The sequence below is a fragment of the Oncorhynchus mykiss genome, chromosome 14 (genome assembly GCF_057628025.1).
Source record: "Oncorhynchus mykiss isolate SJ-2025 chromosome 14, ASM5762802v1, whole genome shotgun sequence".
NCBI classification, from domain to species: domain Eukaryota; kingdom Metazoa; phylum Chordata; class Actinopteri; order Salmoniformes; family Salmonidae; genus Oncorhynchus; species Oncorhynchus mykiss.
In genome coordinates, this window is record NC_143035.1 from 10,518,453 (window position 1) to 10,543,726 (window position 25,274).

General features: G+C 49.2%; 1 long non-coding RNA gene across 1 annotated transcript in view; it reads right to left on the reverse strand.

The window, feature by feature from the left end:
* Window positions 1-654: 654 nt before the first annotated feature.
* The window catches only part of LOC110488761 (uncharacterized), a 91,743-nt gene continuing 67,123 nt past the window's right edge, over window positions 655-25,274 (reverse strand). The window contains exons 3-4 of the long non-coding RNA XR_002468483.3: window positions 3,908-4,048; window positions 655-2,909 (exon numbers count right to left, since the gene is read on the reverse strand). This is a non-coding gene — a long non-coding RNA (uncharacterized LOC110488761). The remainder of the gene's footprint in view (window positions 2,910-3,907; window positions 4,049-25,274) is intronic.

A 25,274-nucleotide genomic window follows, 5' to 3' on the forward strand; every position in this document is an offset into this window, starting at 1 on the left:
CAACCATTTCAGTAACGGGTGCAATAAATGTAACTAACTGATTGGATTCGTTGAATTCTTTTTTAAATGTTATTTATCTTTGTGTATTGTGAGATTAATTAATAAATCAATGTACACGCACAGATATTGAAAACAACCTAAAACAATCTACCTGCAGCTGCGTGCTGTGAAATATGCTAATAATGGGTGTGGTTTTGATGGGACTGTGTAAAACGATAACTCTGTTATTAACACCAAACCGGTGGGTTCTTATACACCACTAAGTGTTAATTGAAATATTACAGAGTGAATGTAACTCCAGAATCAACACAGGAAATTTTACACTGAAAAATATCAACATTGGCCAATTTGCTGTATGTAGTATATGAAGTACTATGAACAATTCTTTTTTTAAATGTAATAAATAAAGACAGTCGCACACTCCAAATATAAACTCCTTAAGAAGGCACAGTGATGCCGAAACGTTGGTGATTTACCCAATAAATTACTGGGAGTTTATACTGTATATGGAGTGTGCGACTCTGTTTATATTTATAGTTCAGAGTTTATTCGCCGTTAGTCAGCACCTCCACAAAAAAAAATTCTGGGTGTGCGCCAGCTCATGTTCTCTATTCTAGTAAATGAGGTACAACAAGGAAATTAAATGTAGTCAAGTTTAGTCATAGTCAGGTAGAATGGTTTATTATGGGAACCTGAGCTTCCAGTCCTGTCACCAAGCTCTGCAAAAACAAACACCAGGGCGCCACCACTGTGTGGTTTCCATCAACAACAAAGGACAGGTACACAACATTTAATGGACCATTTGATTACCATTCAACTTCTAAAAGGGCAGCCCTATCATTTCTTGCATAATTTCTTGCACCATGCTTTGTCATAGTGGCCCTTTCCTCCTCCCTGCCCTTTCTGTATGACTGTCAGTACATTGGTCTAGGCTTCCCTTGTTAACATGTTCTAGCTCATTGACTCCTCTCAGCACCCTGGGGGGAGGGCCTCAGAGCTGGGCCAGGTGAGGAAGGGGAAGACAGAATCATAACAAACAAACTAAGAGGGACTCCGTACCACAGCTGCCTAATCCTATGACACTCCTGCAGGGTGGAAGAATTCATCATTTATGTCTACGTATTTTATTCAATCGACAGGTCAGACTGTGAATTGTTGAAGCTTTCTCGTGCAGTTTAAAAAGACCAATCCGCAATTGAAACAATAACAAAGTGTCCACCCCACCACTGTTTTGGTAAAAGCTGAGGGGCGGGGCTGGAGAAATGTAACCACTCTCAAATTCATAGACAAAGTTATTGATACAAGGACTGACCATCTGTGGTATCAAAATTATAGTTTTAACCATGTTTTAAGACCATACAGTGTTTGTTTACATTTTCTTTGTTTACAAACATTGGAGTAAAACAAGCTTCTATTTTGGGTTCTGATGGGGTACAACAGTTGAACTAGCTCATTGGGCCTTAATAAGTTATATTCTTCAAGAATCAATGGGTATACAGTATATAATTCCTTTATGAGTCCAAAATGAATGTAGCAACGGTAGATTTGATCTATAAGCTATCCTACCTTTATTATGCGATACTGTGAATTGTATGGGATATCTTATAAAGATGCAATCCCATTACATTGCCTTTTTACCATTGCTACAGTATGACAAGAGTATAACATGGCTGACTAAACATGAGTGGCCTATGTGTCCGTGAGGGTGTGAATGACTGCGAGAAACCATGCCCGGCATGTGTGTTTAATGTGTCTTGGTGAGTGAGCGAACGTGCCAGAGCGTGAGGTGTGTGTCAGAATGTCGAGGAGTGGCGGGATCTGTGTGTGGGTGTGTGTAGGGGTGGAGTCTGAGAGGTAGGTATAGGTATGGGTTGGGGGTCGATGGTGTTTGGTGTCGTTTTGCAGGACCCTCTGCACTCACCTGGAACGCAGAACTTCCCCTCCGTCGGTCTTATCAGCTCCCAGAGGAAATACCTACCACAGGTAAACACAACCCCGCGACCCCTTGGCCATCCGCCAAGCCCCGGCCCCAACCCCAACCTTACCCTAGCCTGGATGTTGTTCTTCATGCATCACTGAGTGGCCACATCCCCCCATTCTTACCCACCTCCTACACCTCCACCACTCATCCCTCTGTCTTAAATGTAATCTTATCTACATATCGGCAGGTGTAACCGTATATCCTGCTTATCAAGCCGTGGTGTCTTCGGCTCTGTTTGGCACTGTCACCCCAATGAGTTATGGGAGTGGGGTTTCAATACACATCATACGTCTTATGTGACAGAAATGTTCAAAAATTGGAAGTATTTTTAAAAGAAAACTATTCCTACACTTAAGTAATGGAAACTAAATCAATTAAAATGTGAATTTTGTTTTAAAGGATGATGATCATTAAAATGCATAACTGTTCTGTCTATGTTTAATGGCTTTAGAATGTAATTAATTATTCCATCTATCCTGATGTGGATAATACATGTGGGAGCGGTAGGTGATTCATATGTGAAATATTTCCTACAGAGAAGTAAGACAGGAGTTCTCTCTCTCTCTGAAATGAGACACAGTTGATGATCACAGCACATCATTACACAGCCTGATCAGCTTACAAACCTCTTACCCCACCATGTATGCAGACACACACACATGTGAACACACACACACACACACTCAGAAAAACTACCACTCTGCTCCTTTACATAAGACCTGTTGTCCAGCCCGAGGGGGAACTGAGTGATGCCATGTCCGTCTCTCGTCTCTGTGAGGGGAAATCGACACCAGTGGCACAAGAGTGAGACTTCCCCTTTAGAGGAGGAGATGAGTTGGGGTTTCTCACAACAACAATAACAAAATGCATTACGTTCATTGTCTCATCTTTTTGAGTTTCTCATTGGTGGGAACCAGAGATATTTGATCTGAAACAAGAACAAAAACACTCCTGATGAATTTATTGTCATCAACCACAACAGTACTATAGTGAGTGTGTGTATGTGTGTGTACACATGAACACATAAGTTACAAGTCATACCAGCAGACAAATACCTGTAACCCTATCCCATCCTTGTGCTGTAGGGGTCATTCTTTACTTACATTTGTGTCCCTCACCATTGAGACCATGAAAAACACTTTAAAATGACAAATAGTTGTCGTTTAGTTTATACTGAACTGTTTATCAAGTCCTTCTTAATGCAAAACTGTATGTGTATGCATTGTTTAAAGTACTTGATGAGTTGTAATGACATGTTTTGGAGATTTAAAGTTAGCTATCTATTATTTGTATTGCTAGAAAGTAAACAGAGTATATATTAATATATTGTATAGATCAATAAAAACAAAGGCTATTAAAATACCTTTTTTTTAAACATTTTTTACAAATATAATATGTTCTGTATCACTACGTTTTATGTCATTGGTGTTACCACCTTGAAAATCAGTCATTATAAATATATACAAGGACCTTGAGCATTCCCTGCAGTGGCGAACTGTTATCGGGTCTTTAAAGAAAATTATTCGCTTTTTACATGTATGTATGTCATACATTTGAGGAGTCCATTGATAATTTGCTGTCTCTAGGTAAAAAGTGTAATTGGTGTAACCCAATTTAAATGAAGGGAAATTAAATTGTGAGCAAAATGATTAATCACAACTTTTGTAAATTGCCTTTAAAGGGTTAATGACCTTAGATTTGAGCATATTTGGCCTCCATTTAAGAAAATCCTCAATTACCAATTTATCATTGGTGTTACTGTCATTGGTGTTACTACACCTACTGGTGGCACTGATATTATCATAATGATAAAGACTATTTAAAGTAATTAAGCTGTCATTAGTTCATTTGGAATGGGAAGAAGTAACCAAATATATATCTGTTTTATTCTAGAAAAATTAAATGCCTCCTCAATTCAAGAATGACCTGTAGTCAATGGTGATTGTGATCTTGATGGTGATTGAACTTGTTCTTCCAGCCCTGTGATTCTGTGTTGAGGTGAGGAGGGTGGGAGAGCTGCTGCTGTCGCTCCTGGAAGGGGAACTGCTCCCCTGGGACCAGCTGGCCCTGTTAGAGAGGAAACATTCCCACAGTCTCAGTCTGCCTCCAGGACAGAGGGACCAGGCGGGGGCCAGGCCATGGGGCCGAGGCCTCCCTCCTCCTCCCTCCGCTGGGCTGGCTAACTCTCTGGTTCCCCCACCACACCACTGCAGGGTCAGGGTTACTCTGGCACCCTTGGGCTTCCACCCCACTACCCCCAACCCCTCTCAGTCCCCTCCCCCACCGTCACCTGAGCCACACAGGCAAATAACTAACTTTATTTGATAGATGTGGAATCCCACAGCGACAGTGATGTATCGCAGGGGTGCAGGCCCCTCTTCCCAACCCACGCACCAGAGTCTGGAGTGGGGTGGGGATTGCAGGCTGATAACCCCCATGGATCACTTCTCTCCTGACCGCCAGGACGGGGCCAGAGAAACACAAGACAAGACATCCTGTGTTATACACCTGAGTTTACGCCTCATCAGCCTGAGACAGGGAGCTCGATCACTACAATCCATTTAAGAGCTCCTGCACACAACAAAATAACACACGCTTACTGCTTGACATAGATGACACTGACAGGAATCATATTTAGTTTGGTTTTCAGATGGATAAATCCTGTGTTTCATTGAAATCTCAGCTTCTCTGCCAAGGCTGGGATATTTGCCAAGTCATGGCTCCATGTTGTTTTTGATGTGTAAAGTAGTGGAACATCTAACGACTGACTGACTCAGCACAATCCTAGCTTAGCTGACCACTGACCCATACCACCGTGTTCACTACTGGCTGCTGCAGTGTATGTCTGTGTGTGTGTGTGTGTGTGTGTGTGTGTGTGTCCACACTAAACACAAAAGTGGTGTTTCTTCATTATCAGTGGCCATGCTCCAAAATCTCCCCGCCCCCCCCCCCCCCCCCCCCCTCATTCCATCCCCTCCCCAGATAGCAGTAGATGAGATAAGGGGAACAATGGACTAGAGGTGAAGACCTGGATCATGCCTGTGTCTGTCCCCTCCTCACTGTCAGAGGATGTTGTTAAACCAACTCAAACACAACCAACTCAAACATCCTGCAGCCGCCCGGTGTCATGCGCTCCTGCTACAGGGACCCCCCTCCACCTCTCTTTATGTCCCTTCACACTCAGGGACTAGTCTATAAGGCCAGGCTGCTATAGACTCGTCTCAGGCCTAGGGCCCAGGGATGTTTGCTTAGGTGAGGTGGGGAGTATGGAGGTTTCATGCACATTGTTGATGAACATTGTTGAGGAGAGAGAGAGAGAGAGAGAGAGAGAGAGAGAGAGAGCAATGTCAACAAACTGACTAAAACATTAACTTCACTATCAAAATCATGGCAAAATCCTTTATTTTATTCAGTATGTATCTTCAGTCCTTGTGACTGTAGATAATCTTTAGTGTGACTTCTGGTGTCCAGCCATACACACACGTTCACGTACATACACACAAAACCTTTCCACAGAGAGACATACACGTCTCCTGCAGCAGGAAGAGGATTAATATCAGTAGCACATGACAACAATAGTGTGTTATGCAAAGATTGGGTTGTAATACAGTCTTTGTTGGGACTTTAAAGCCACAGCCACATCACATCACTACTCATCCTGCTAGCCAATTTGCCTGTCGGCATGGCAACCGGCCCAGGCTGAAGCCAGAAGCAAGACCGGAATCTCAATGCCAGCCTGATCGGAGAGAGAGGGAACACACACAGACAGAATGTTCTAGCGGAGAGAAAAGTTCACAAGTGGCCAAAGTGACCCGGCACTGTCCAAGCCAAGATCTCAGAAATAGGGGTTGGAGTTGGTAAAGTCTGATATTTTCCTCAGTCTAAATGAGTCAGTCAGTCATTCATGACAAGAACAAAAACATAAATTCCATATGTTTCGAACATTCAGCAAATTCAAACATTTCCTCACAAGACACCATCTGGATGTGGCCAACCAGTTGCTGCCTGGTGTGACTGAGTATATGTATGCACTGTAGTGGTGGTAGGCAGGCATGCAGACTGTGACAGTGGAGGTATGCAGTGGTGGTGTGTGCTGGCTGGGAGGGAGTGTGTGTGGAGTTATCCTGCAGGTCGCGGAGTGTGTTGGGTCAGTGCGTAGCGGTCAGCAGCTGCTGCCTAGCCTGCGTTCCACGATTCCCAGGCTAGAGGAGGTACTGGAGGGAGGGATGGATAGAGGGAGGAGGGGATGACAGGGCCCGTAATAAAATCAGGCGCCGTGGTTGGACTGTGTGCGGCCCATTGTTCCTTGGACGGAGCCCGAGGCTGCTGTTTACTTTCTCCCATATGCATTATTCAACAGCACAGGAGCTCCCAGAGAAAGGGGCCCCATTCAGGGATCCTCTTGCCCTTGTTTTGTTTTGCTAATTTTCAATTTAAATAAACCATCTCTCGCCAGGGCCAGGCTGAGCGGGAGAGAGGGACAGGGGATGGGGGACGGCGAGTCCAGACCCTTTAACATTGAGGCGTCTGAGAAGATTAGACTGATGAGGATAAAATTCTACTTACCATCTACTATGGCCGAGGCAGTATATGTTTTTTACAGTGGGGTTTAAGGCAGACAATGAGACAGGACGTTGTGTTCGGTTGAGAGCATACGCTGACCTCTTCTTTTCTGTTGTTGTTGTCCCACAAACATGACCCACTTATCATTGTCCAAATGTTTGTTTATCTGCTTGATCCATGTCAACATATTCAAATATGCTCATAGTTCTGCACTGTAGATCAACATGCACATTTTTGCATTGATCCGCTAGGCTACAGATGTTCTGTTTAAATTGTCCTACTGTGTGAGACACAGGGTTCCCATGTGCCCAGTGAAATTTTGAACAAATCACAAAGACAAAGCCTTGTCAATAATGAGTCCCAGAGGTCATTAAATGAAGCTAGCCAGTGCAGGCTGGACTAATCAATAAGTCCACTGAACTCATTTTTGTTGCCCTGCATTTACACAGCAGGGGGCTGAGCCAAGGGGGACTGAGGAGGGGACAGATGCGGTGACACTGGGGAGTGAGGAGCTGTGAGGAGAGCTAAAGATTCACCACACATCTGTCACTCCAACAGGGAAGGCAGAAGCTACCCAGGGTGGGTTTGCCCTCGCCGACAGCTTGCCTCCCTGACTGCCTGGCTCCATGACTCCATGCCTACCTGTCTCTATCTGTCGCTTAGCCCATCTGCCACCTTGCCTGCCTCCTGTCTCCAATCCTGACCCTCTGTCAGTTAGTCTGTCTGTAGGTCCCTTTCCCTGTCAGACTCCTGATCAACCTGTTACCTAACCATGTTCTCCCTCCAACAAGTGCCTCTTAAAAATACATTCAGAATTGGCACTTTTCACAGGGATCCCACCACTCTCACTCTCCCAGTAACTAGAGTCTCCAGATCATACTGTAATTACAGCTTTTAGCAGCAACCTGTTGCAGCCTGCTCTGCCCTGCACTGTCAACATCCGTGTTAACTGCACTGAACTCTTCACCAGTATAGCTGTGTTCTAGCACTAACAGCTAATAAGGATCCCAGTCCATCCAAAACAAGTAAGGATTCTCCTCTTATTTGACAGTGCCCCTGTTCCCTATTAGTGGTGTTAGTGAGAGGAGGCTGAATGTAGAGGCCCTCTTGGGTTGGCTGGATAGAGGCTGTGTCATGCCCTGACCATAGTTTACTTTGTATTTTCTATGTTTTGATTGGTCAGGGTGTGATCTGAGTGGGCATTCTATGTTTCATGTCTTGTTTGTCTATTTCTATGTTCAGCCTGATATGGTTCTCAGTCAGAGGCAGGTGTTCGTCATTGTCTCTGATTGGGAACCATATTTAGGTAGCCTGGGTTTCACTGTGTGTTTGTGGGTGATTGTTCCTGTCTATGTGTTTTCACCAGATAGGCTGTTTAGGTTTTCGTTACGTTTATTGTTTTTGTAGTGTTTGTGTTTAGTGTGTTTTTTTTCATTAAACATGAATCGCAATCGACACGCTGCATTTTGGTCCGACTCTCCTTCTCACGAAGAAAACCGTTACAGAATCACCCACCACCAACGGACCAAGCAGCGTGTCAACAGGCAGCAGCAGCAGCGTAAAGAGGAATGGACATGGGAGGACGTTTTGGATGGCAAGGGCTGTTACACTTGGGAGGAGATACTGGCTGGAAGAGATCGCCTCCCATGGGAACAGGTGGAGGCACTTAGGAGAGCAGAGGCAGCCGGAGAGAGGAGCCGGCGATATGAGGGAACACGGCTGGCAAGGAAGCCCGAGAGGCAGCCCCAAAAATTTCTTGGGGGGGGGGCTAACAGGGAGTATGGCTACGCCAGGTAGGAGACCTGGGCAGACTCCCTGTGCTTACCGGGGGGCTAGAGAGACCGGACAGGCACCGTGTTATGCAGTGGTGCGCACGGTGTCTCCAGTGCGGGTGCATAGCCCGGTGCGGTATATTCCAGCTCCGCGTGTCGGCCGGGCTAGATTGAGCGTCGAGCCTAATGCCATGAAGCCGGCTCTACGCAGCTGGTCCCCAGTGCGTCTCCTTGGGCCGGTTTACATGGCACCAGCCTTGCGCTCGGTTTCTCCGGTTCGCCTGCATAGTCCAGTGCGGGCTATTCCACCTCGCCGCACTGGCAGGGCGACCGTGAGCATTCAACCAGGTAAGGTTGGGCAGGCTCGGTGCTCAAGAGCTCCAGTGCGCCTGCACGGTCCGGTTTTTCCAGTACCACCTCCACACCCCAGCCCTCCGGTAGCAGCTCCCCGCACCAGGCTTCCTGTGCGTGTCCTCGGCCCAGTACCACCAGTGCCAGCACCACGCATCAGGCCTACAGTGCGCCTCGCCTGTCCAGCGCTGCCAGAGCCTCCCTTCTCTTCAGCGCTGTCGGAGTCTCCCGCCTGTTTAGCGCTGTTAGAGCCTGCCTTCTCTACAGCGCTGCCGGAGTCTCCCGCCTGTTCAGAACTGCCAGTTAGCATAGAGCTGCCAGTTAGCATAGAGCTGCCAGTTAGCATAGAGCTGCCAGTTAGCATAGAGCTGCCAGTTAGCTTAGAGCTGCCAGTTAGCTTAGAGCTGCCAGTTAGCAAGGAGCTGCCAGTCTGCAAGGAGCTGCCAGTCTGCATAGAGCTGCCAGTCTGCATGGAGCTGCCAGTCTGCAAGGAGCCGCCAGAGCTGCCAGTCTGCAGGATGCCGCCAAAGCTGCCAGTCTGCAAGGAGCCGCCAGAGCTGCCAGTCTGCAAGGAGCCGCCAGAGCTGCCAGTTAGCATGGAGCAGCCAGGGCCGCCAGTTAGCATGGAGCAGCCAGGGCCGCCAGTCAGCATGGAGCAGCCAGGGCCGCCAGTCAGCATGGAGCAGCCAGGGCCGCCAGTCAGCATGGAGCAGCCAGGGCCGCCAGTCAGCATGGAGCAGCCAGTCAGCATGGAGCAGCCAGTCAGCATGGAGCAGCCAGTCAGCATGGAGCAGCCAGAGCAGCCAGTCAGCATGGAGCAGCCAGAGCTGCCAGTCAGCATGGAGCAGCCAGTCAGCATGGAGCAGCCAGAGTTGCCAGTCAGCATGGAGCAGCCAGTCAGCATGGAGCAGCCAGAGCTACCAGTCATCATGGAGCAGCCAGAGCAGTCTGCCAGCATGGAGCAGCCAGAGCAGTCTGCCAGCATGGAGCAGCCAGAGCTGTCAGTCAGCATGGAGCAGCCAGAGCAGCCAGTCTGTGTCGACCAGTCTCTTCCAGATCTGCCAGTCGACCAGACTCTTCCAGATCTGCCAGTCGACCAGACTCTTCCAGATCTGCCAGTCGACCAGACTCTTCCAGATCTGCCCGTCGTCCAGACTCTTCCAGATCTGCCAGTCGTCCAGACTCTTCCAGATCTGCCAGTCGTCCAGACTCTTCCAGATCTGCCAGTCGTCCAGACTCTTCCAGATCTGCCAGTCGTCCAGACTCTTCCAGATCTGCCAGTCGACCAGACTCTTCCAGATCTGCCAGTCGACCAGACTCTTCCAGATCTGCCAGTCGACCAGACTCTTCCAGATCTGCCAGTCGACCAGACTCTTCCAGATCTGCCAGTCGACCAGACTCTTCCAGATCTGCCAGTCGGCCAGATTCTCCCAGATCTGCCAGTCGTCCAGATTCTCCTGGATCCGCCAGTCAGCCAGATTCTCCTGGATCCGCCAGTCAGCCAGGATCTTCCAGAACCGCCAGCCAGCCAGGATCTGCCGGATCCAACCACCTGCCTGAGCTTCTTCTCAGTGCTGAGCTTCTTCTCAGTGCTGAGCTTCCTCTCAGGGCTGAGCTACCCATCTGTCCCGAGTTACCTCTGTCCCGAGCTGTCCCTCTGTCCCATGTTATCATTGTGGTGGGTAACCTATTTAGGGACGTTTAGGAGGGGGATTAAAACTGTCATGGAGTGGGGTCCACGTCCAGCGCCAGAGCCGCCACCGCGGACAGATGCCCACCCAGACCCTCCCCTATAGGTTCAGGTTTTGCGGCCGGAGTCCGCACCTTGGGGGGGGGGTACTGTCATGCCCTGACCATAGTTTACTTTGTATTTTCTATGTTTTGATTGGTCAGGGTGTGATCTGAGTGGGCATTCTATGTTTCATGTCTTGTTTGTCTATTTCTATGTTCAGCCTGATATGGTTCTCAGTCAGAGGCAGGTGTTCGTCATTGTCTCTGATTGGGAACCATATTTAGGTAGCCTGGGTTTCACTGTGTGTTTGTGGGTGATTGTTCCTGTCTATGTGTTTTCACCAGATAGGCTGTTTAGGTTTTCGTTACGTTTATTGTTTTTGTAGTGTTTGTGTTTAGTGTGTTTTTTTTCATTAAACATGAATCGCAATCGACACGCTGCATTTTGGTCCGACTCTCCTTCTCACGAAGAAAACCGTTACAGGCTGTTCCCTGCTGGGTGCAGGTGAGCTCTCAATGCTTCCCCTCACACCTGCCCTCTTTTATCCCCGACTGGTGGCTTTATGGCGCAAGGTGAAGGGATCCATCCGTCTGTCTCTCGTAAAGCTAGCAGCTCAGCGCTGCTCTGTAGAGGCCCAGTAAAGCCCACACTGCTGCCAGGGCATTGTGTGGGGTCCGGGGGCCCCGAGTGACCCAGTCAACCAGAGAGAGAGAGAAAGAGAGAGAGACCCTGTCAGCATCCACCTCCCCATACACACACACGCATTCACACACACACTCATTCACACACACACGGCATGCATGAAGGCACACACGCTGACACACACACACACACACACACACACTATACCCATGATCCTTAGCCACCCAATGGATCTGATACCTCCCGGTGTCTGGTTTCAAAGTGCTAGTCTCTCACCACACTTCTGAAAAACACTGTCACGTAGAACTTTACATATCAGATTAGAGTCAATGGAATTTAAGAGATATACTTTGTACATGTATCAAATCAACAACTGACACAAACAAATATGGATTTCCCTGTAACGTCATGGTAAATAGTAACACTAACTCCATAAGCAGAGAGGGCTGTGTCTGTCGGCTAAAACCTGCACCCTGAGGGGGCTGACTGAGAAACAGCCAGCCCCCTGCCCAATAGAACAGCTCAATGGCCACGGGAGGTCAATGATTGCACAGAAATAAGCAGCACATTAAAGTTCAATTGATAGGATTTTCCTGGATATGAAATGTTACTGATAAGCTCAATCAAATGATGTGTCTGAAAGGAGGTCCACGCAGCTTGCTGTTTGAGATTTACTAAGGCTTTGACTGGGGGCATCTTCAAAACCAATTATCAGACAAGAAATAGATCATTTTTTCTCTGAGGATTGGGTTGGGGAGGTGGGGGGCAAAAGACTGTTGGTAAAAGGAAGGAGGGTTTTTCTCAGATTGGGGGGCACAATAAAGACATAATCATCTCCCCTCAACTTTTCCTATCCAACTTTCAGATTTTAATTTGCCGTCTGTGAAGTGGTACCTAATTTACTTTCGCCTCGTCCCTTCAATGCGCCATTGTTGCTGCCGCTGAGACTCGGAGCTTCCTCTCGTAGCTCACCTCGGCGTGAAATTGGTTTAATGAAGCTGAAAGGTATGGGCTCTCACAACACTGTGGATTCCAGCCGTACTGCTTTATCCTCCCCTCTCTCCCTCCCCTCTCTCCCCACTCACTCACATTACGGTGACAATTTATAACGCTGTGCACAAAAGATCCCTATCTCACTCATTACATCAGTGGATATTACTGTCCCCTTTGAGAGGAGCCAACTCTTAGGCAAACACGATGGGAGGTGGGGGGGGGGGGGGGGGGGGGAGAAAAACACCACAAATTAACAGCAGATACGAATATTCAAATGGGTCAGATATGTTGCAGCAGCCCTAACTTTAGAGAGAAAGTGAGAAAGAAAAGGTGGAATAGAGAGAGAGAGAGACACACACAGAAGGAGGATAGCAGGTGTGGATAGGTGAAACTAATCTGTGTGCACCTTTCTTCCTTCCTGTTTTTCCCACCTCTTCCAATCTGACCCTGTGAAAGGTGTTCTCCTGTTACCACTACTCCTGGGTGTGGCTTGGAATGGAAGTCCTGTGGGATTACTGTGTGTGTTACATAAATATCATCCCCCGTAGTCATACCGCTTACTTCTTCAAGTCCCCTTTTGGGACAATCAAATGGAAATGCATCGGTAACCGAATCCACTTCTGGTTGGAGGCCCAGGTGGAGTTTGGTATTTGGTGAAGAAAGTAAAAAAAGAGGAAGAGTGGAGTGCAGGGACGCTGCAGCATATAACTCTGTGGGTTTGCTGTGATGGTGCTGTAATGGTGCTGTAATGGTGCTGTAATGGCTTCCCATGCCAGAGGTATGACTGAGCCTGATCTGTTTGGTAAATGTGTGTGTGTGTGTGTGTGTGTGTGTGTGTGTGTGTGTGTGTGTGTGTGTGTATAGCCCTTCAACTGAGAGCCTAACGAAAGCAGGAAGGGGAGTAGAGTGACTTACAAAAGTCTCTTTACTCCGTAATGACATGCACATTATGTTGAACTACTTTCACAACCTCAATGGCCACTGTAACTAAAAAAGAATGACCACTTTCTCTGTCTGTGGCCGAGAGCACGCATTGTTGTTTGTCTTTGGAATACCAACGCGGGTGAGGCTGCTAGCTATATGAAGTGTGCCCCACAACTTTCCTTTCAGGGTGCGATTTTGAAACTCACAAAAGAAATGTCAAATTATCGTCTAACTTTTTTTTTTCAATTGTGAAGCCAAACAATCATCTTTTCTCAGGGGAAAATGAGTTGTAAACACTTTCTTGTTGCTGATTGCCTCATCTCTGAGGCCTGTTTAGTGAATAGCATAAGGACAGTTAAGCATTTTTAAAGCCGCTAACACACACACACACACACACACAGACACACACACACACACACACACACACATTTAGGGAAGCGTTGAGGTGCTGCTGCTAAACTGCAGTGTTTAACTTCATGAGGTGATGAAACCTGATCTGCAGTGGAACCCGGGCTGGTAAGATTAGCTGTACTGAGCCATGGGAGTGCTATCTTTTACACCTAATTACTCAATTATCAGTAAACACTGTCGTAGAAGACACAATGCCAGAGGAGAAATCACACATATTGCAAACGGACTCAATTCAACACCACTAGTTCATGCCTATAGTTGCTTACACAGCGTGGCTGGCTGTCAGACTACAGAATATCATTAGAAAGGCTTTACAGGGAAAACTTTATGGCTCTTGTTACATGGAATGTTAATGATATGAATGAACTAAAAGAAGATAACAGAACATTTATTTTGGTCGTAGTATCGTGGTATGCACTAATGAATACAATTTTGATGTTCGGGAAGACTATTTTTTGGATAATATTAGCTATTGAAAACATTGGCTATTGATAACATTGGCTATTGATAACATTGGCTATTGATAACATTGGCTATTGATAACATTGGCTATTGATAACATTGGCTATTGATAACATTGGCTATTGATAACATTGGCTATTGATAACATTGGCTATTGATAACATTGGCTATTGATAACATTGGCTATTGATAACATTGGCTATTGATAACATTGGCTATTGATAACATTGGCTATTGATAACATTGGCTATTGTAATGCAGTTCAAAGCTGAACTTGAACATGTAGTTCGTCCCCTCCAAAGATGGGAATCAGCCTGCGAGATTGAATAACAAGCAAACATTTGATAATAACAAAAACATCAACGATTGTAAAACAACTACACACATGAAAATGTAGATCCTCTCTCTCCTTCAAAATATCATAACATCCATCCTGCAGTACTTATTCCTTCCACTGATGGGGGCTGGTGAACATGGCTGACAGATTTCCCTCAGGTCCCCTCTGTCTTTTCCTAGGCCTTGTTTGAACAGTGTTGGGAGCAAACTGTGATTTTATGAGTTTGTTTAAAGACAAGGGTTGACTAAGGTGAAGACACAGACAGTCAGGTAGACAAGTAGAGAGGGTAGATTGACGAGGCTGGGCGTTCAGTTACGCTGAGAAAAGCTGAAAGGATGAGCAAAACCCCCGAGTCCCCAGACAAATGCACTAATATCAAATCAACAATCAACAGAGCACACAAGTGTGTCTCCGACTCGCACCTCTTTTGGTCCTCTCTAAACGTTTAACAAAGACTGTTAGTGTGGATAAGATCTGAGACTAACTCATCTGTATCGAACACTGTCATAGGGCTTGATTGGTGAGTCGACTTAAGTCAGTGAGTTTTTTTTCTGGATGGAGTCTTTCTATATAGAACAGGACAGAGACACAGTGGACCTACATAAGCCAGTGTAACGAACGGGCTGTGAAAGCACACACAGAGAGACACACACACACACACACACACACATATTCAGAAGACCCCAGAGAGTGTGTCACCTGCAATGTGCTCAACAGTCACACACCTGGCTGCAGGGCTAGCTGCTTCCCGCAGTGAACCGCTGTGGTCCAACACACTCACCGCATGGGTTAACACACACTCATTAAAACATAGCCAAACACACCACAGCCTTGGGGGCGTTCTAAATCTCCCCTGAGACAGCCTACTGTGAGGTAATGAGGAATTAGATGGGAGGAAGGAGGACTAAGACATATTTACTGGGGTTTACCTCACGTTACTGTCACACAGGAAGGCCCAGAGGCCGTGGAAAAACAACAACCACCTCACAACCACCTCACAACCGCCTTAGCTAGCTCATAACCATTACATAACAACCTCACAAACACAGCTGACAACATAACCTCAGATACTGCACTCGCAACCACGCTCAGAGAGACCCATTCATAGAAATACTATCATAAACATTGTTTGAGTAGTATCAAAACAAGCCGTGTCACTACACCCAGTCCACTATACCAACACAAACAGACATAGACACACCATAGCTTAGAAGGCTTACCACTTTACGTCTCCTAAAAGCATCCAGCTTAATCAAATCAAATTGTATTGGTCGCATACACCGTTTAGTTGGTGTTATAGCGGGTGCAGCGAAATGCTGATGTTACTAGTCGATCATATTCGTCCGCTGTTGATAAAGTCCCAAAATGTTTTGCATGTCAGCAGTCAGGTTTTCAAGATATTGGACTTTCAAGAACCACAGTGTCCCCGGCCACATCAACATGATGATGCAGCATTTTGGGACCATATCAACAGTGGACTAACGAAAAAAACGACCAAGTGTTGACATTTTTAGGTAGGTTCATTTCCTTAGGAATTGATCATGCAAACACGTGTATTTCCTATTGTGACACAGCATCAGTGAGATTTGAACCTTTGATCTTCTGTTCTCTATCCATGGAATTAGTCCACCGCGCCACCAGGATGGCGCTACCATGCCAAACAGACCCCATTTCAAAGGAAACAAGCACTCATTAAGATCAAGTGTGGTCGATAAGTGGGTGCGGCCACTACATCTTAACACACTTAACCAGATAGAGGATAGAGAGAGTTTTGTTGATGCTGAGAATTAAAGGTATATGTTTTCAATTCTCTAGAGTGTAAAATTTTTTTGGGGGGGGGTTATAATCTGACATATGTAATTGTTTTCAGATGTACATACAATGGATCATTTAGCTATTTGATGTTGACTTTTAGGACCCCTTTAGGTATAAAAATAATACATAAAAAAATATATATTTGCTAAAATTTTGAATTTGGCCTTTAGTACCAAATCCCATAGAAACGCATTGAATAACACATTCATCAATGGCACAAAAAAAAAACTGCCGAAAATGTATCATTAGAAGGCCTCCCGGGTGGCGCTGTGGTCTAGGGCTAGCTGTGCCACCAGAGACTCTGGGTTCGCGCCCAGGCTCTGTTGCAGCGGGGCGGCGCACAATTGGCCTAGCGTCGTCCGGGTTAGGGAGGGTTTGGCCGGTAGGGATATCCTTGTCTCATCACGCACTAGCGACTCCTGTGGTGGGCCGGGCACAGTGTGTGCCAGCTAGGTGCATGGTGTTTTCTCTGACACATTGGTGTGGCTGGCTTCCGGGTTGGATGCTCGCTGTGTTAAGAAGCAGTGCGGCTTGGTTGTGTTTCGGAGGACGCATGGCTTTCGACCTTCATCTCTCCAGAGCCTGTACGGGAGTTGTAACGATGAGACAAGATAGTAACTACTAACAATTGGGGCGAAAAGGGAGTATAAAAAAAAAAGCAAAAATGTATCATAAGGAATAAGGTTTTGAAGTGTCTTTCCTATATCCAGAAGATATAAGAAAGCTCAGGAAACATACACTACCAGTCAAAAGTTTGGACAGTTTGGACAGAAGTTTGGACAGAAGTTTCTTTATTTTTTACTTTTTTTCTAAATTGTAGAATAATAGTGAAGACATCAAAACTATGAAATAACACATATGGAATCATGTAGTAACCAAAAAAGTGTTAAACAAATTCTTGGTCACCTGATACCTGATTGCTCAGTTTGGCCAGGTGGCCAGCTTTAGAAAGAGTCTTGGTGGTTCCAAACTTCTTCCATTTAAGAATGATGGAGGCCACTGTGTTCTTGGGGACCTTCAATGCTGCAGAAATATTTTGGTACTCTTCCCCAGCTCTGTGCCTCGACACAATCCTGTCTTGGAGCTCCACTTCCTTCGACCTCATGGCTTGGTTTTTGCTCTGACATGCACTGTCAACTGTGGGACTATATAGACAGGTGTGTGCCTTTCCAAATCATGTCCAGTCAATTGAATTTACCACAGGTGGACTCTGATCAAGTTGTAGAACATCAAGAATGATCCATGGAAACAGGATGCACCTGAGCTCAATTTCGAGTGTCATAGCAATTGTCTGAATACTTATGCAAATAAGGTATTTCTGTTCCTTGTTTTTTTATAAATTGGCCCAAAATTCCCAAAACCTGTTTCGCTTTGTCATTATTGGGTAGGAGAGTCTACGACTAAGGCAGGGCCCCTGTGGGTGTGTTGGAGCATGGAAGAATGTGTGTATAGTGTGTTGGTGTTCAAATATAGGGCCAAGCTATGTGTGAGAGGCTGAGTGCATGCTTAGTGTTTATGTTTGGGTGTGTGGGGGACCGTGTGAATGCAGAAAAATGCAGCATGTCTGTATGTTTGGGCCTGAAAGATGTGGCATGTAACTGTGGGAGATTGACTGTTAAGGAGTGACAGTGTGTTTACATGGGTGTGAATGGGAATTAGTGTCCATGTCTCTCTTGAACGAGAATAACCTGGTTAATTAAAGGGGAATGATGTTGAAAGAGTGTGTGTGTGTGTGTGTGTGTGTGTGTGTTTGCATGCATGCGTACATGGGTGTGATTGTGAAACTGTGTGCGTACGTGTGTCTGTACCCGACCGCTCGGAGGCGTCCGCATGGTCCCAAAGCACACTGTTGCCTTGTTTTATATCACATTCCAATGATAAAACTGGCGGGGACAAAAATGCAATTTCAGAATGTGGGGGGGACATGTCCCCCCCGTCCCCAGCGAACGTTGCGCACCTGGTGTGCGTGTGTGTGGGCTTAATGTGGCCTAGTGGTACAGAGTGTTGGGCAGTCGACTAGGTGAGAAATCTTTTGATGTGCCATTGAACAAGGCGCTTAACCCTAATTGCTGGCTAAGATCATCTGCTAAATTACAAAAAATGTCAATGTAAAAAATGTGTGTTCTTGCATGTGAACATGGGTGTGATTGTGAAACTGTGTGTGTCTGTACGATGAAGTACGGTATGTTTGTTGAAAGGTGCGTGTGTGTGTGTGTATGATCTGTGTGTTTGAGTTTAGCCATGTCTGCAGGGCGAGGTGGAGGCCAATGTTTGGCAGGTCTGGCACATCTTTCAGGCCCCGACCTGCACACAGACAGAACAGACAGACAGAACAGACAGACAGAACAGACAGAACAGACAGAACAGACAGAACAGACAGAACAGACAGAACAGACAGACAGACAGACAGACAGACAGACAGACAGACAGACAGACAGACAGACAGACAGGACAGGACAGGACAGGACAGGACAGGACAGGACAGGACAAGACAGACAGACAGACAGACAGACAGACAGACAGACAGACAGACAGACAGACAGACAGACAGACAGACAGACAAACAGGCAGGCAGGCAGGGAGGGAGGGAGGGAGGGAGGGAGGGAGGGAGGGAGGGAGGGAGGGAGGGAGGGAGGGGGTGACATTTTGCATTTGAAAAAAGTGACTTTAAATGTATGAACTCTTGAACCTCAAAAAGAAACCCTTTTGAGGGTTCATGGAAGTTTCTCTCCCACTCTCTAATGAGTGTATGGACGGTTCTAGAAATTGAGAGAGAAAACAGAGTGAAAGGTAGAGGAGAGCCCAGGTGAGGTGTTGTGGTAGGAGGTTTGCTTAGCTGTGAAGTATTCTGGGCCCCACCCTGTAACTAAAACTCAGCAGACCTCTTCTTTTCACCCTTTTTCTTTCCATTTCTCTCTCTGTCATTCCCCCTTGTCCTCTCTCTGTCATTCCCCCTTGTTCTCTCTCTGTCATTCCCCCTTGTCCTCTCTCTGTCATTCCCCCTTGTCCTCTCTCTGTCATTCCCCCTTGTCCTCTCTCTGTCATTCCCCCTTGTCCTCTCTCTGTCATTCCCCCTTGTCCTCTCTCTGTCATTCCCCCTTGTCCTCTCTCTGTCATTCCCCCTTGTCCTCTCTCTGTCATTCCCCCTTGTTCTCTCTCTGTCATTCCCCCTTGTCCTCTCTCTGTCATTCCCCCTTGTCCTCTCTCTCTCATTCCCCCTTGTCCTCTCTCTCTCTCATTCCCCCTTGTCCCCTCTCTCTGTCATTCCCCATTGTTCTCTCGCTCTCATTCCCCCTTGTCCCCTCTCTCTGTCATTCCCCCTTGTTCTCTCTCTCTCATTCCCCCTTGTCCCCTCTCTCTGTCATTCCCCATTGTTCTCTCGCTCTCATCCCCCTTGTCCCCTCTCTGTCATTCCCCCTTGTCCTCTCTCTCATCCCCCCTTGTCCCCTCTCTGTCATTCTCTCTCTCTATTTTGTTCAACTTCCACTTTTCTATATATCTCTCTCTCCCTACCTCACTCTGCCTGTCATCCCCCTCTCTTTTCTCTCTCTCTTTCTCTCTCACCCTAACCAGTTCTATTTGCCCAGGTGAGAGGAGACCGGCCCAATATGTATGTGTAAATGTTTGTGGGAGACTTGAAAGTCAGGTTTGCCCGGTGTAGGAGAGTTCACCTGTGGCTTGTGAATGGATGGTGGGGGACACCCTTTGTCTGGAGATCCAGTCAGCCAGATACCTGAGGATCAGTACTGGGAGGGAGGGAAGACCCAGAGACCCAGTCAGTCAGACACCTGAGGATCAGTACTGGGAGGGAGGGAAGACCCAGAGACCCAGTCAGTCAGACACCTGAGGATCAGTACTGGGAGGGAGGGATGACCCAGAGACCCAGTCAGTCAGACACCTGAGGATCAGTACTGGGAGGGAGGGAAGACCCAGAGACCCAGTCAGTCAGACACCTGAGGATCAGTACTGGGAGGGAGGGAAGACCCAGAAACCCAGTCAGCCAGATACCTGAGGATCAGTACTGGGAGGGAGGGAAGACCCAGAGACCCAGTCAGTCAGACACCTGAGGATCAGTACTGGGAGGGAGGGAAGACCCAGAGACCCAGTCAGTCAGACACCTGAGGATCAGTACTGGGAGGGAGGGAAGACCCAGAGACCCAGTCAGCCAGATACCTGAGGATCAGTACTGGGAGGGAGGGAAGACCCAGAGACCCAGTCAGTCAGACACCTGAGGATCAGTACTGGGAGGGAGGGAAGACCCAGAGACCCAGTCAGTCAGATACCTGAGGATCAGTACTGGGAGGGAGGGATGACCCAGAGACCCAGTCAGTCAGATACCTGAGGATCAGTACTGGGAGGAAGGGATGACCCAGAGACCCAGTCAGTCAGATACCTGAGGATCAGTACTGGGAGGGAGAGAAGACCCAGAGACCCAGTAAGCCAGACACCTGAGAATCAGGACTGGGAGGGAGGGATGACCCAGAGACCCAGTCAGCCAGACACCTGAGGATCAGTACTGGGAGGGAGGGAAGACCCAGAGACCCAGTCAGTCAGATACCTGAGGATCAGTACTGGGAGGGAGGGATGACCCAGAGACCCAGTCAGCCAGACACCTGAGGATCAGGACTGGGAGGGAGGGATGACCCAGAGACCCAGTCAGTCAGACACGTGAGGATCAGTACTGGGAGGGAGGGATGACCCAGAGACCCAGTCAGCCAGACACCTGAGGATCAGTACTGGGAGGGAGGGATGACCCAGAGACCCAGTCAGCCAGACACCTGAGGATCAGTACTGGGAGGGAGGGATGACCCAGAGACCCAGTCAGCCAGACACCTGAGGATCAGTACTGGGAGGGAGGGATGACCCAGAGACCCAGTCAGCCAGACACCTGAGGATCAGTACTGGGAGGGAGGGATGACCCAGAGACCCAGTCAGCCAGACACCTGAGAATCAGTGTTGGGAGGAAGAGAAGACCCAGAGACCCAGTCAGCCAGACACCTGAGGATAAGGACTGGGAGGGAGGGAAGACCCAGAGACCCAGTCAGCCAGACACCTGAAAATCAGGACTGGGAGGGAGGGATGACCCAGAGACCCAGTCAGCCAGACACCTGAGAATCAGTGTTGGGAGGAAGAGAAGACCCAGAGACCCAGTCAGCCAGACACCTGAGGATCAGTACTGGGAGGGAGGGATGACCCAGAGACCCAGTCAGCCAGACACCTGAGAATCGGTGTTGGGAGGAAGAGAAGACCCAGAGACCCAGTCAGCCAGACACCTGAGGATAAGGACTGGGAGGGAGGGAAGACCCAGAGACCCAGTCAGCCAGACACCTGAGGATCAGTACTGGGAGGGAGGGATGACCCAGAGACCCAGTCAGCCAGACACCTGAGAATCAGTGTTGGGAGGAAGAGAAGACCCAGAGACCCAGTCAGCCAGATACCTGAGGATCAGTACTGGGAGGGAGGGATGACCCAGAGACCCAGTCAGCCAGACACCTGAGGATCAGGACTGGGAGGGAAAACCCAGAGACCCAATCAGCCAGACACCTGAGGATCAGTACTGGGAGGGAGGGAAAACCCAGAGACCCAGTCATCCAGACACCTGAGGATCAGTACTGGGAGGGAGGGATGACCCAGAGACCCAGTCAGTCAGACACGTGAGGATCAGTACTGGGAGGGAGGGATGACCCAGAGACCCAGTCAGCCAGACACATGAGGATCAGTACAGGGAGGGAGGGATGACCCAGAGACCCAGTCAGCCAGACACCTGAGGATCAGTACTGGGAGGGAGGGATGACCCAGAGACCCAGTCAGCCAGACACCTGAGAATCAGTGTTGGGAGGAAGAGAAGACCCAGAGACCCAGTCAGCCAGATACCTGAGGATCAGTACTGGGAGGGAGGGATGACCCAGAGACCCAGTCAGCCAGACACCTGAGGATCAGGACTGGGAGGGAAAACCCAGAGACCCAATCAGCCAGACACCTGAGGATCAGTACTGGGAGGGAGGGAAAACCCAGAGACCCAGTCATCCAGACACCTGAGGATCAGTACTGGGAGGGAGGGATGACCCAGAGACCCAGTCAGTCAGACACGTGAGGATCAGTACTGGGAGGGAGGGATGACCCAGAGACCCAGTCAGCCAGACACATGAGGATCAGTACAGGGAGGGAGGGATGACCCAGAGACCCAGTCAGCCAGACACCCGAGGATCAGTACTGGGAGGGAGGGATGACCCAGAGACCCAGTCAGCCAGACACCTGAGGATCAGTACTGGGAGGGAGGGAAGACCCAGAGACCCAGTCAGTCAGATACCTGAGGATCAGTACTGGGAGGGAGGGATGACCCAGAGACCCAGTCAGCCAGACACCTGAGGATCAGGACTGGGAGGGAAAACCCAGAGACCCAATCAGCCAGACACCTGAGGATCAGTACTGGGAGGGAGGGATGACCCAGAGACCCAGTCAGCCAGACACATGAGGATCAGTACAGGGAGGGAGGGATGACCCAGAGACCCAGTCAGCCAGACACCCGAGGATCAGTACTGGGAGGGAGGGATGACCCAGAGACCCAGTCAGCCAGACACCTGAGGATCAGTAAAGGGAGGGAGGGATGACCCAGAGACCCAGTCAGCCAGACACCCGAGGATCAGTACTGGGAGGGAGGGATGACCCAGAGACCCAGTCAGCCAGACACCTGAGGATCAGTACTGGGAGGGAGGGAAGACCCAGAGACCCAGTCAGTCAGATACCTGAGGATCAGTACTGGGAGGGAGGGATGACGCAGAGACCCAGTCAGCCAGACACCTGAGGATCAGGACTGGGAGGGAAAACCCAGAGACCCAATCAGCCAGACACCTGAGGATCAGTACTGGGAGGGAGGGATGACCCAGAGACCCAGTCAGCCAGACACATGAGGATCAGTACAGGGAGGGAGGGATGACCCAGAGACCCAGTCAGCCAGACACCCGAGGATCAGTACTGGGAGGGAGGGATGACCCAGAGACCCAGTCAGCCAGACACCTGAGAATCAGTGCTGGGAGGAAGAGAAGATCCAGAGACCCAGTCAGCCAGACACCTGAGGATAAGGACTGGGAGGGAGGGAAGACCCAGAGACCCAGTCAGCCAGACACCTGAGAATCAGGACTGGGAGGGAGGTAAGACCCAGAGACTCAGTCAGCCAGATAAATGAGGATCAGTACTGGGAGGGAGGGATGACCCAGAGACCGAGTCAGCCAGACACCTGAGGATCAGGTCTGGGAGGGAGAGAAGACCCAGAGACCCAGTCAGTCAGACACCTGAGAATCAGGACAGGGAGGGAGGGAAGACCCAGAGACCCAGTCAGCCAGACACCTGAGGATCAGGACTGGGAAGGAGGGAAAACCCAGAGACCCAGTCAGCCAGACACCTGAGGATCAGGACTGGGAAGGAGGGAAAACCCAGAGACCCAGTCAGTCAGACATGTGAGGATCAGGACTGGGAGGGAGGGAAGACCCAGAGATCCAGTCAGCCAGACACCTGAGGATCAGGACTGGGAGGGAGGGAAGACCCAGAGACCCAGTCAGTCAGACACCTGCGGATCAGGACTGGGAGGGAGAGAAGACCCATAGACCCAGTCAGCCAGACACCTGAGAATCAGGACTGGGAGAGAGGGAAGACCCAGAGACCCAGTCAGCCAGACACCTGAGGATAAGGACTGGGAGGGAGGGAAGACCCAGAGACCCAGTCAGCCAGACACCTGAGAATCAGGACTGGGAGGGAGGTAAGACCCAGAGACTCAGTCAGCCAGATAAATGAGGATCAGTACTGGGAGGGAGGGATGACCCAGAGACCGAGTCAGCCAGACACCTGAGGATCAGGTCTGGGAGGGAGAGAAGACCCAGAGACCCAGTCAGTCAGACACCTGAGAATCAGGACAGGGAGGGAGGGAAGACCCAGAGACCCAGTCAGCCAGACACCTGAGGATCAGGACTGGGAAGGAGGGAAAACCCAGAGACCCAGTCAGCCAGACACCTGAGGATCAGGACTGGGAAGGAGGGAAAACCCAGAGACCCAGTCAGTCAGACATGTGAGGATCAGGACTGGGAGGGAGGGAAGACCCAGAGATCCAGTCAGCCAGACACCTGAGGATCAGGACTGGGAGGGAGGGAAGACCCAGAGACCCAGTCAGTCAGACACCTGCGGATCAGGACTGGGAGGGAGAGAAGACCCATAGACCCAGTCAGCCAGACACCTGAGAATCAGGACTGGGAGAGAGGGAAGACCCAGAGACCCAGTCAGCCAGACACCTGAGGACCAGGACTGGGAGGGAAGGAAGACCCAGAGACCCAGTCAGCCAGACACGTGAGGATCAGTACTGGGAGGGAGGGATGACCCAGAGACCCAGTCAGCCAGACACCTGAGGATAAGGACTGGGAGGGAGGGATGACCCATAGACCCAGTCAGCCAGACACCTGAGAATCAGGACTGGGAGAGAGGGAAGACCCAGAGACCCAGTCAGCCAGACACCTGAGGACCAGGACTGGGAGGGAAGGAAGACCCAGAGACCCAGTCAGCCAGACACGTGAGGATCAGTACTGGGAGGGAGGGATGACCCTGAGACCCAGTCAGCCAGACACCTGAGGATAAGGACTGGGAGGGAGGGATGACCCAGAGACCCAGTCAGCCAGACACCTGAGGATAAGGACTGAGAGGGAGGGATGACCCAGAGACCCAGTCAGCCAGACACCTGAGGATCAGTATTGGGAGGGAGGAATGACCCAGAGACCCAGTCAGCCAGACACCTGAGGATCAGTACTGGGAGGAGGGATGACCCAGAGACCCAGTCAGCCAGACACCTGAGAATCAGTGCTGGGGGGAAGAGAAGACCCAGAGACCCAGTCAGCCAGACACCTGAGGATAAGCACTGGGAGGGAGGGAAGACCCAGAGACCCAGTCAGCTAGACACCTGAGAATCAGGACTGGGAGGGAGGAAAGACCCAGAGACCCAGTCAGCCAGATACCTGAGGATCAGTACTGGGAGGGAGGGATGACCCAGAGACCGAGTCAGCCAGACACCTGAGGATCAGGACTGGGAGAGAGGGATGACCCAAAGACCCAGTCAGTCAGACACCTGAGGATCAGGACTGGGAGAGAGGGAAGACCCAGTCAGTCAGACACCTGAGGATCAGTACTGGGCGGGAGGGAAGACCCAGAGACCCAGTCAGTCAGATACCTGAGGATCAGTACTGGGAGGGAGGGAAGACCCAGAGACCCAGTCAGCCAGACACCTGAGGATCAGTACTGGGAGGAGGGATG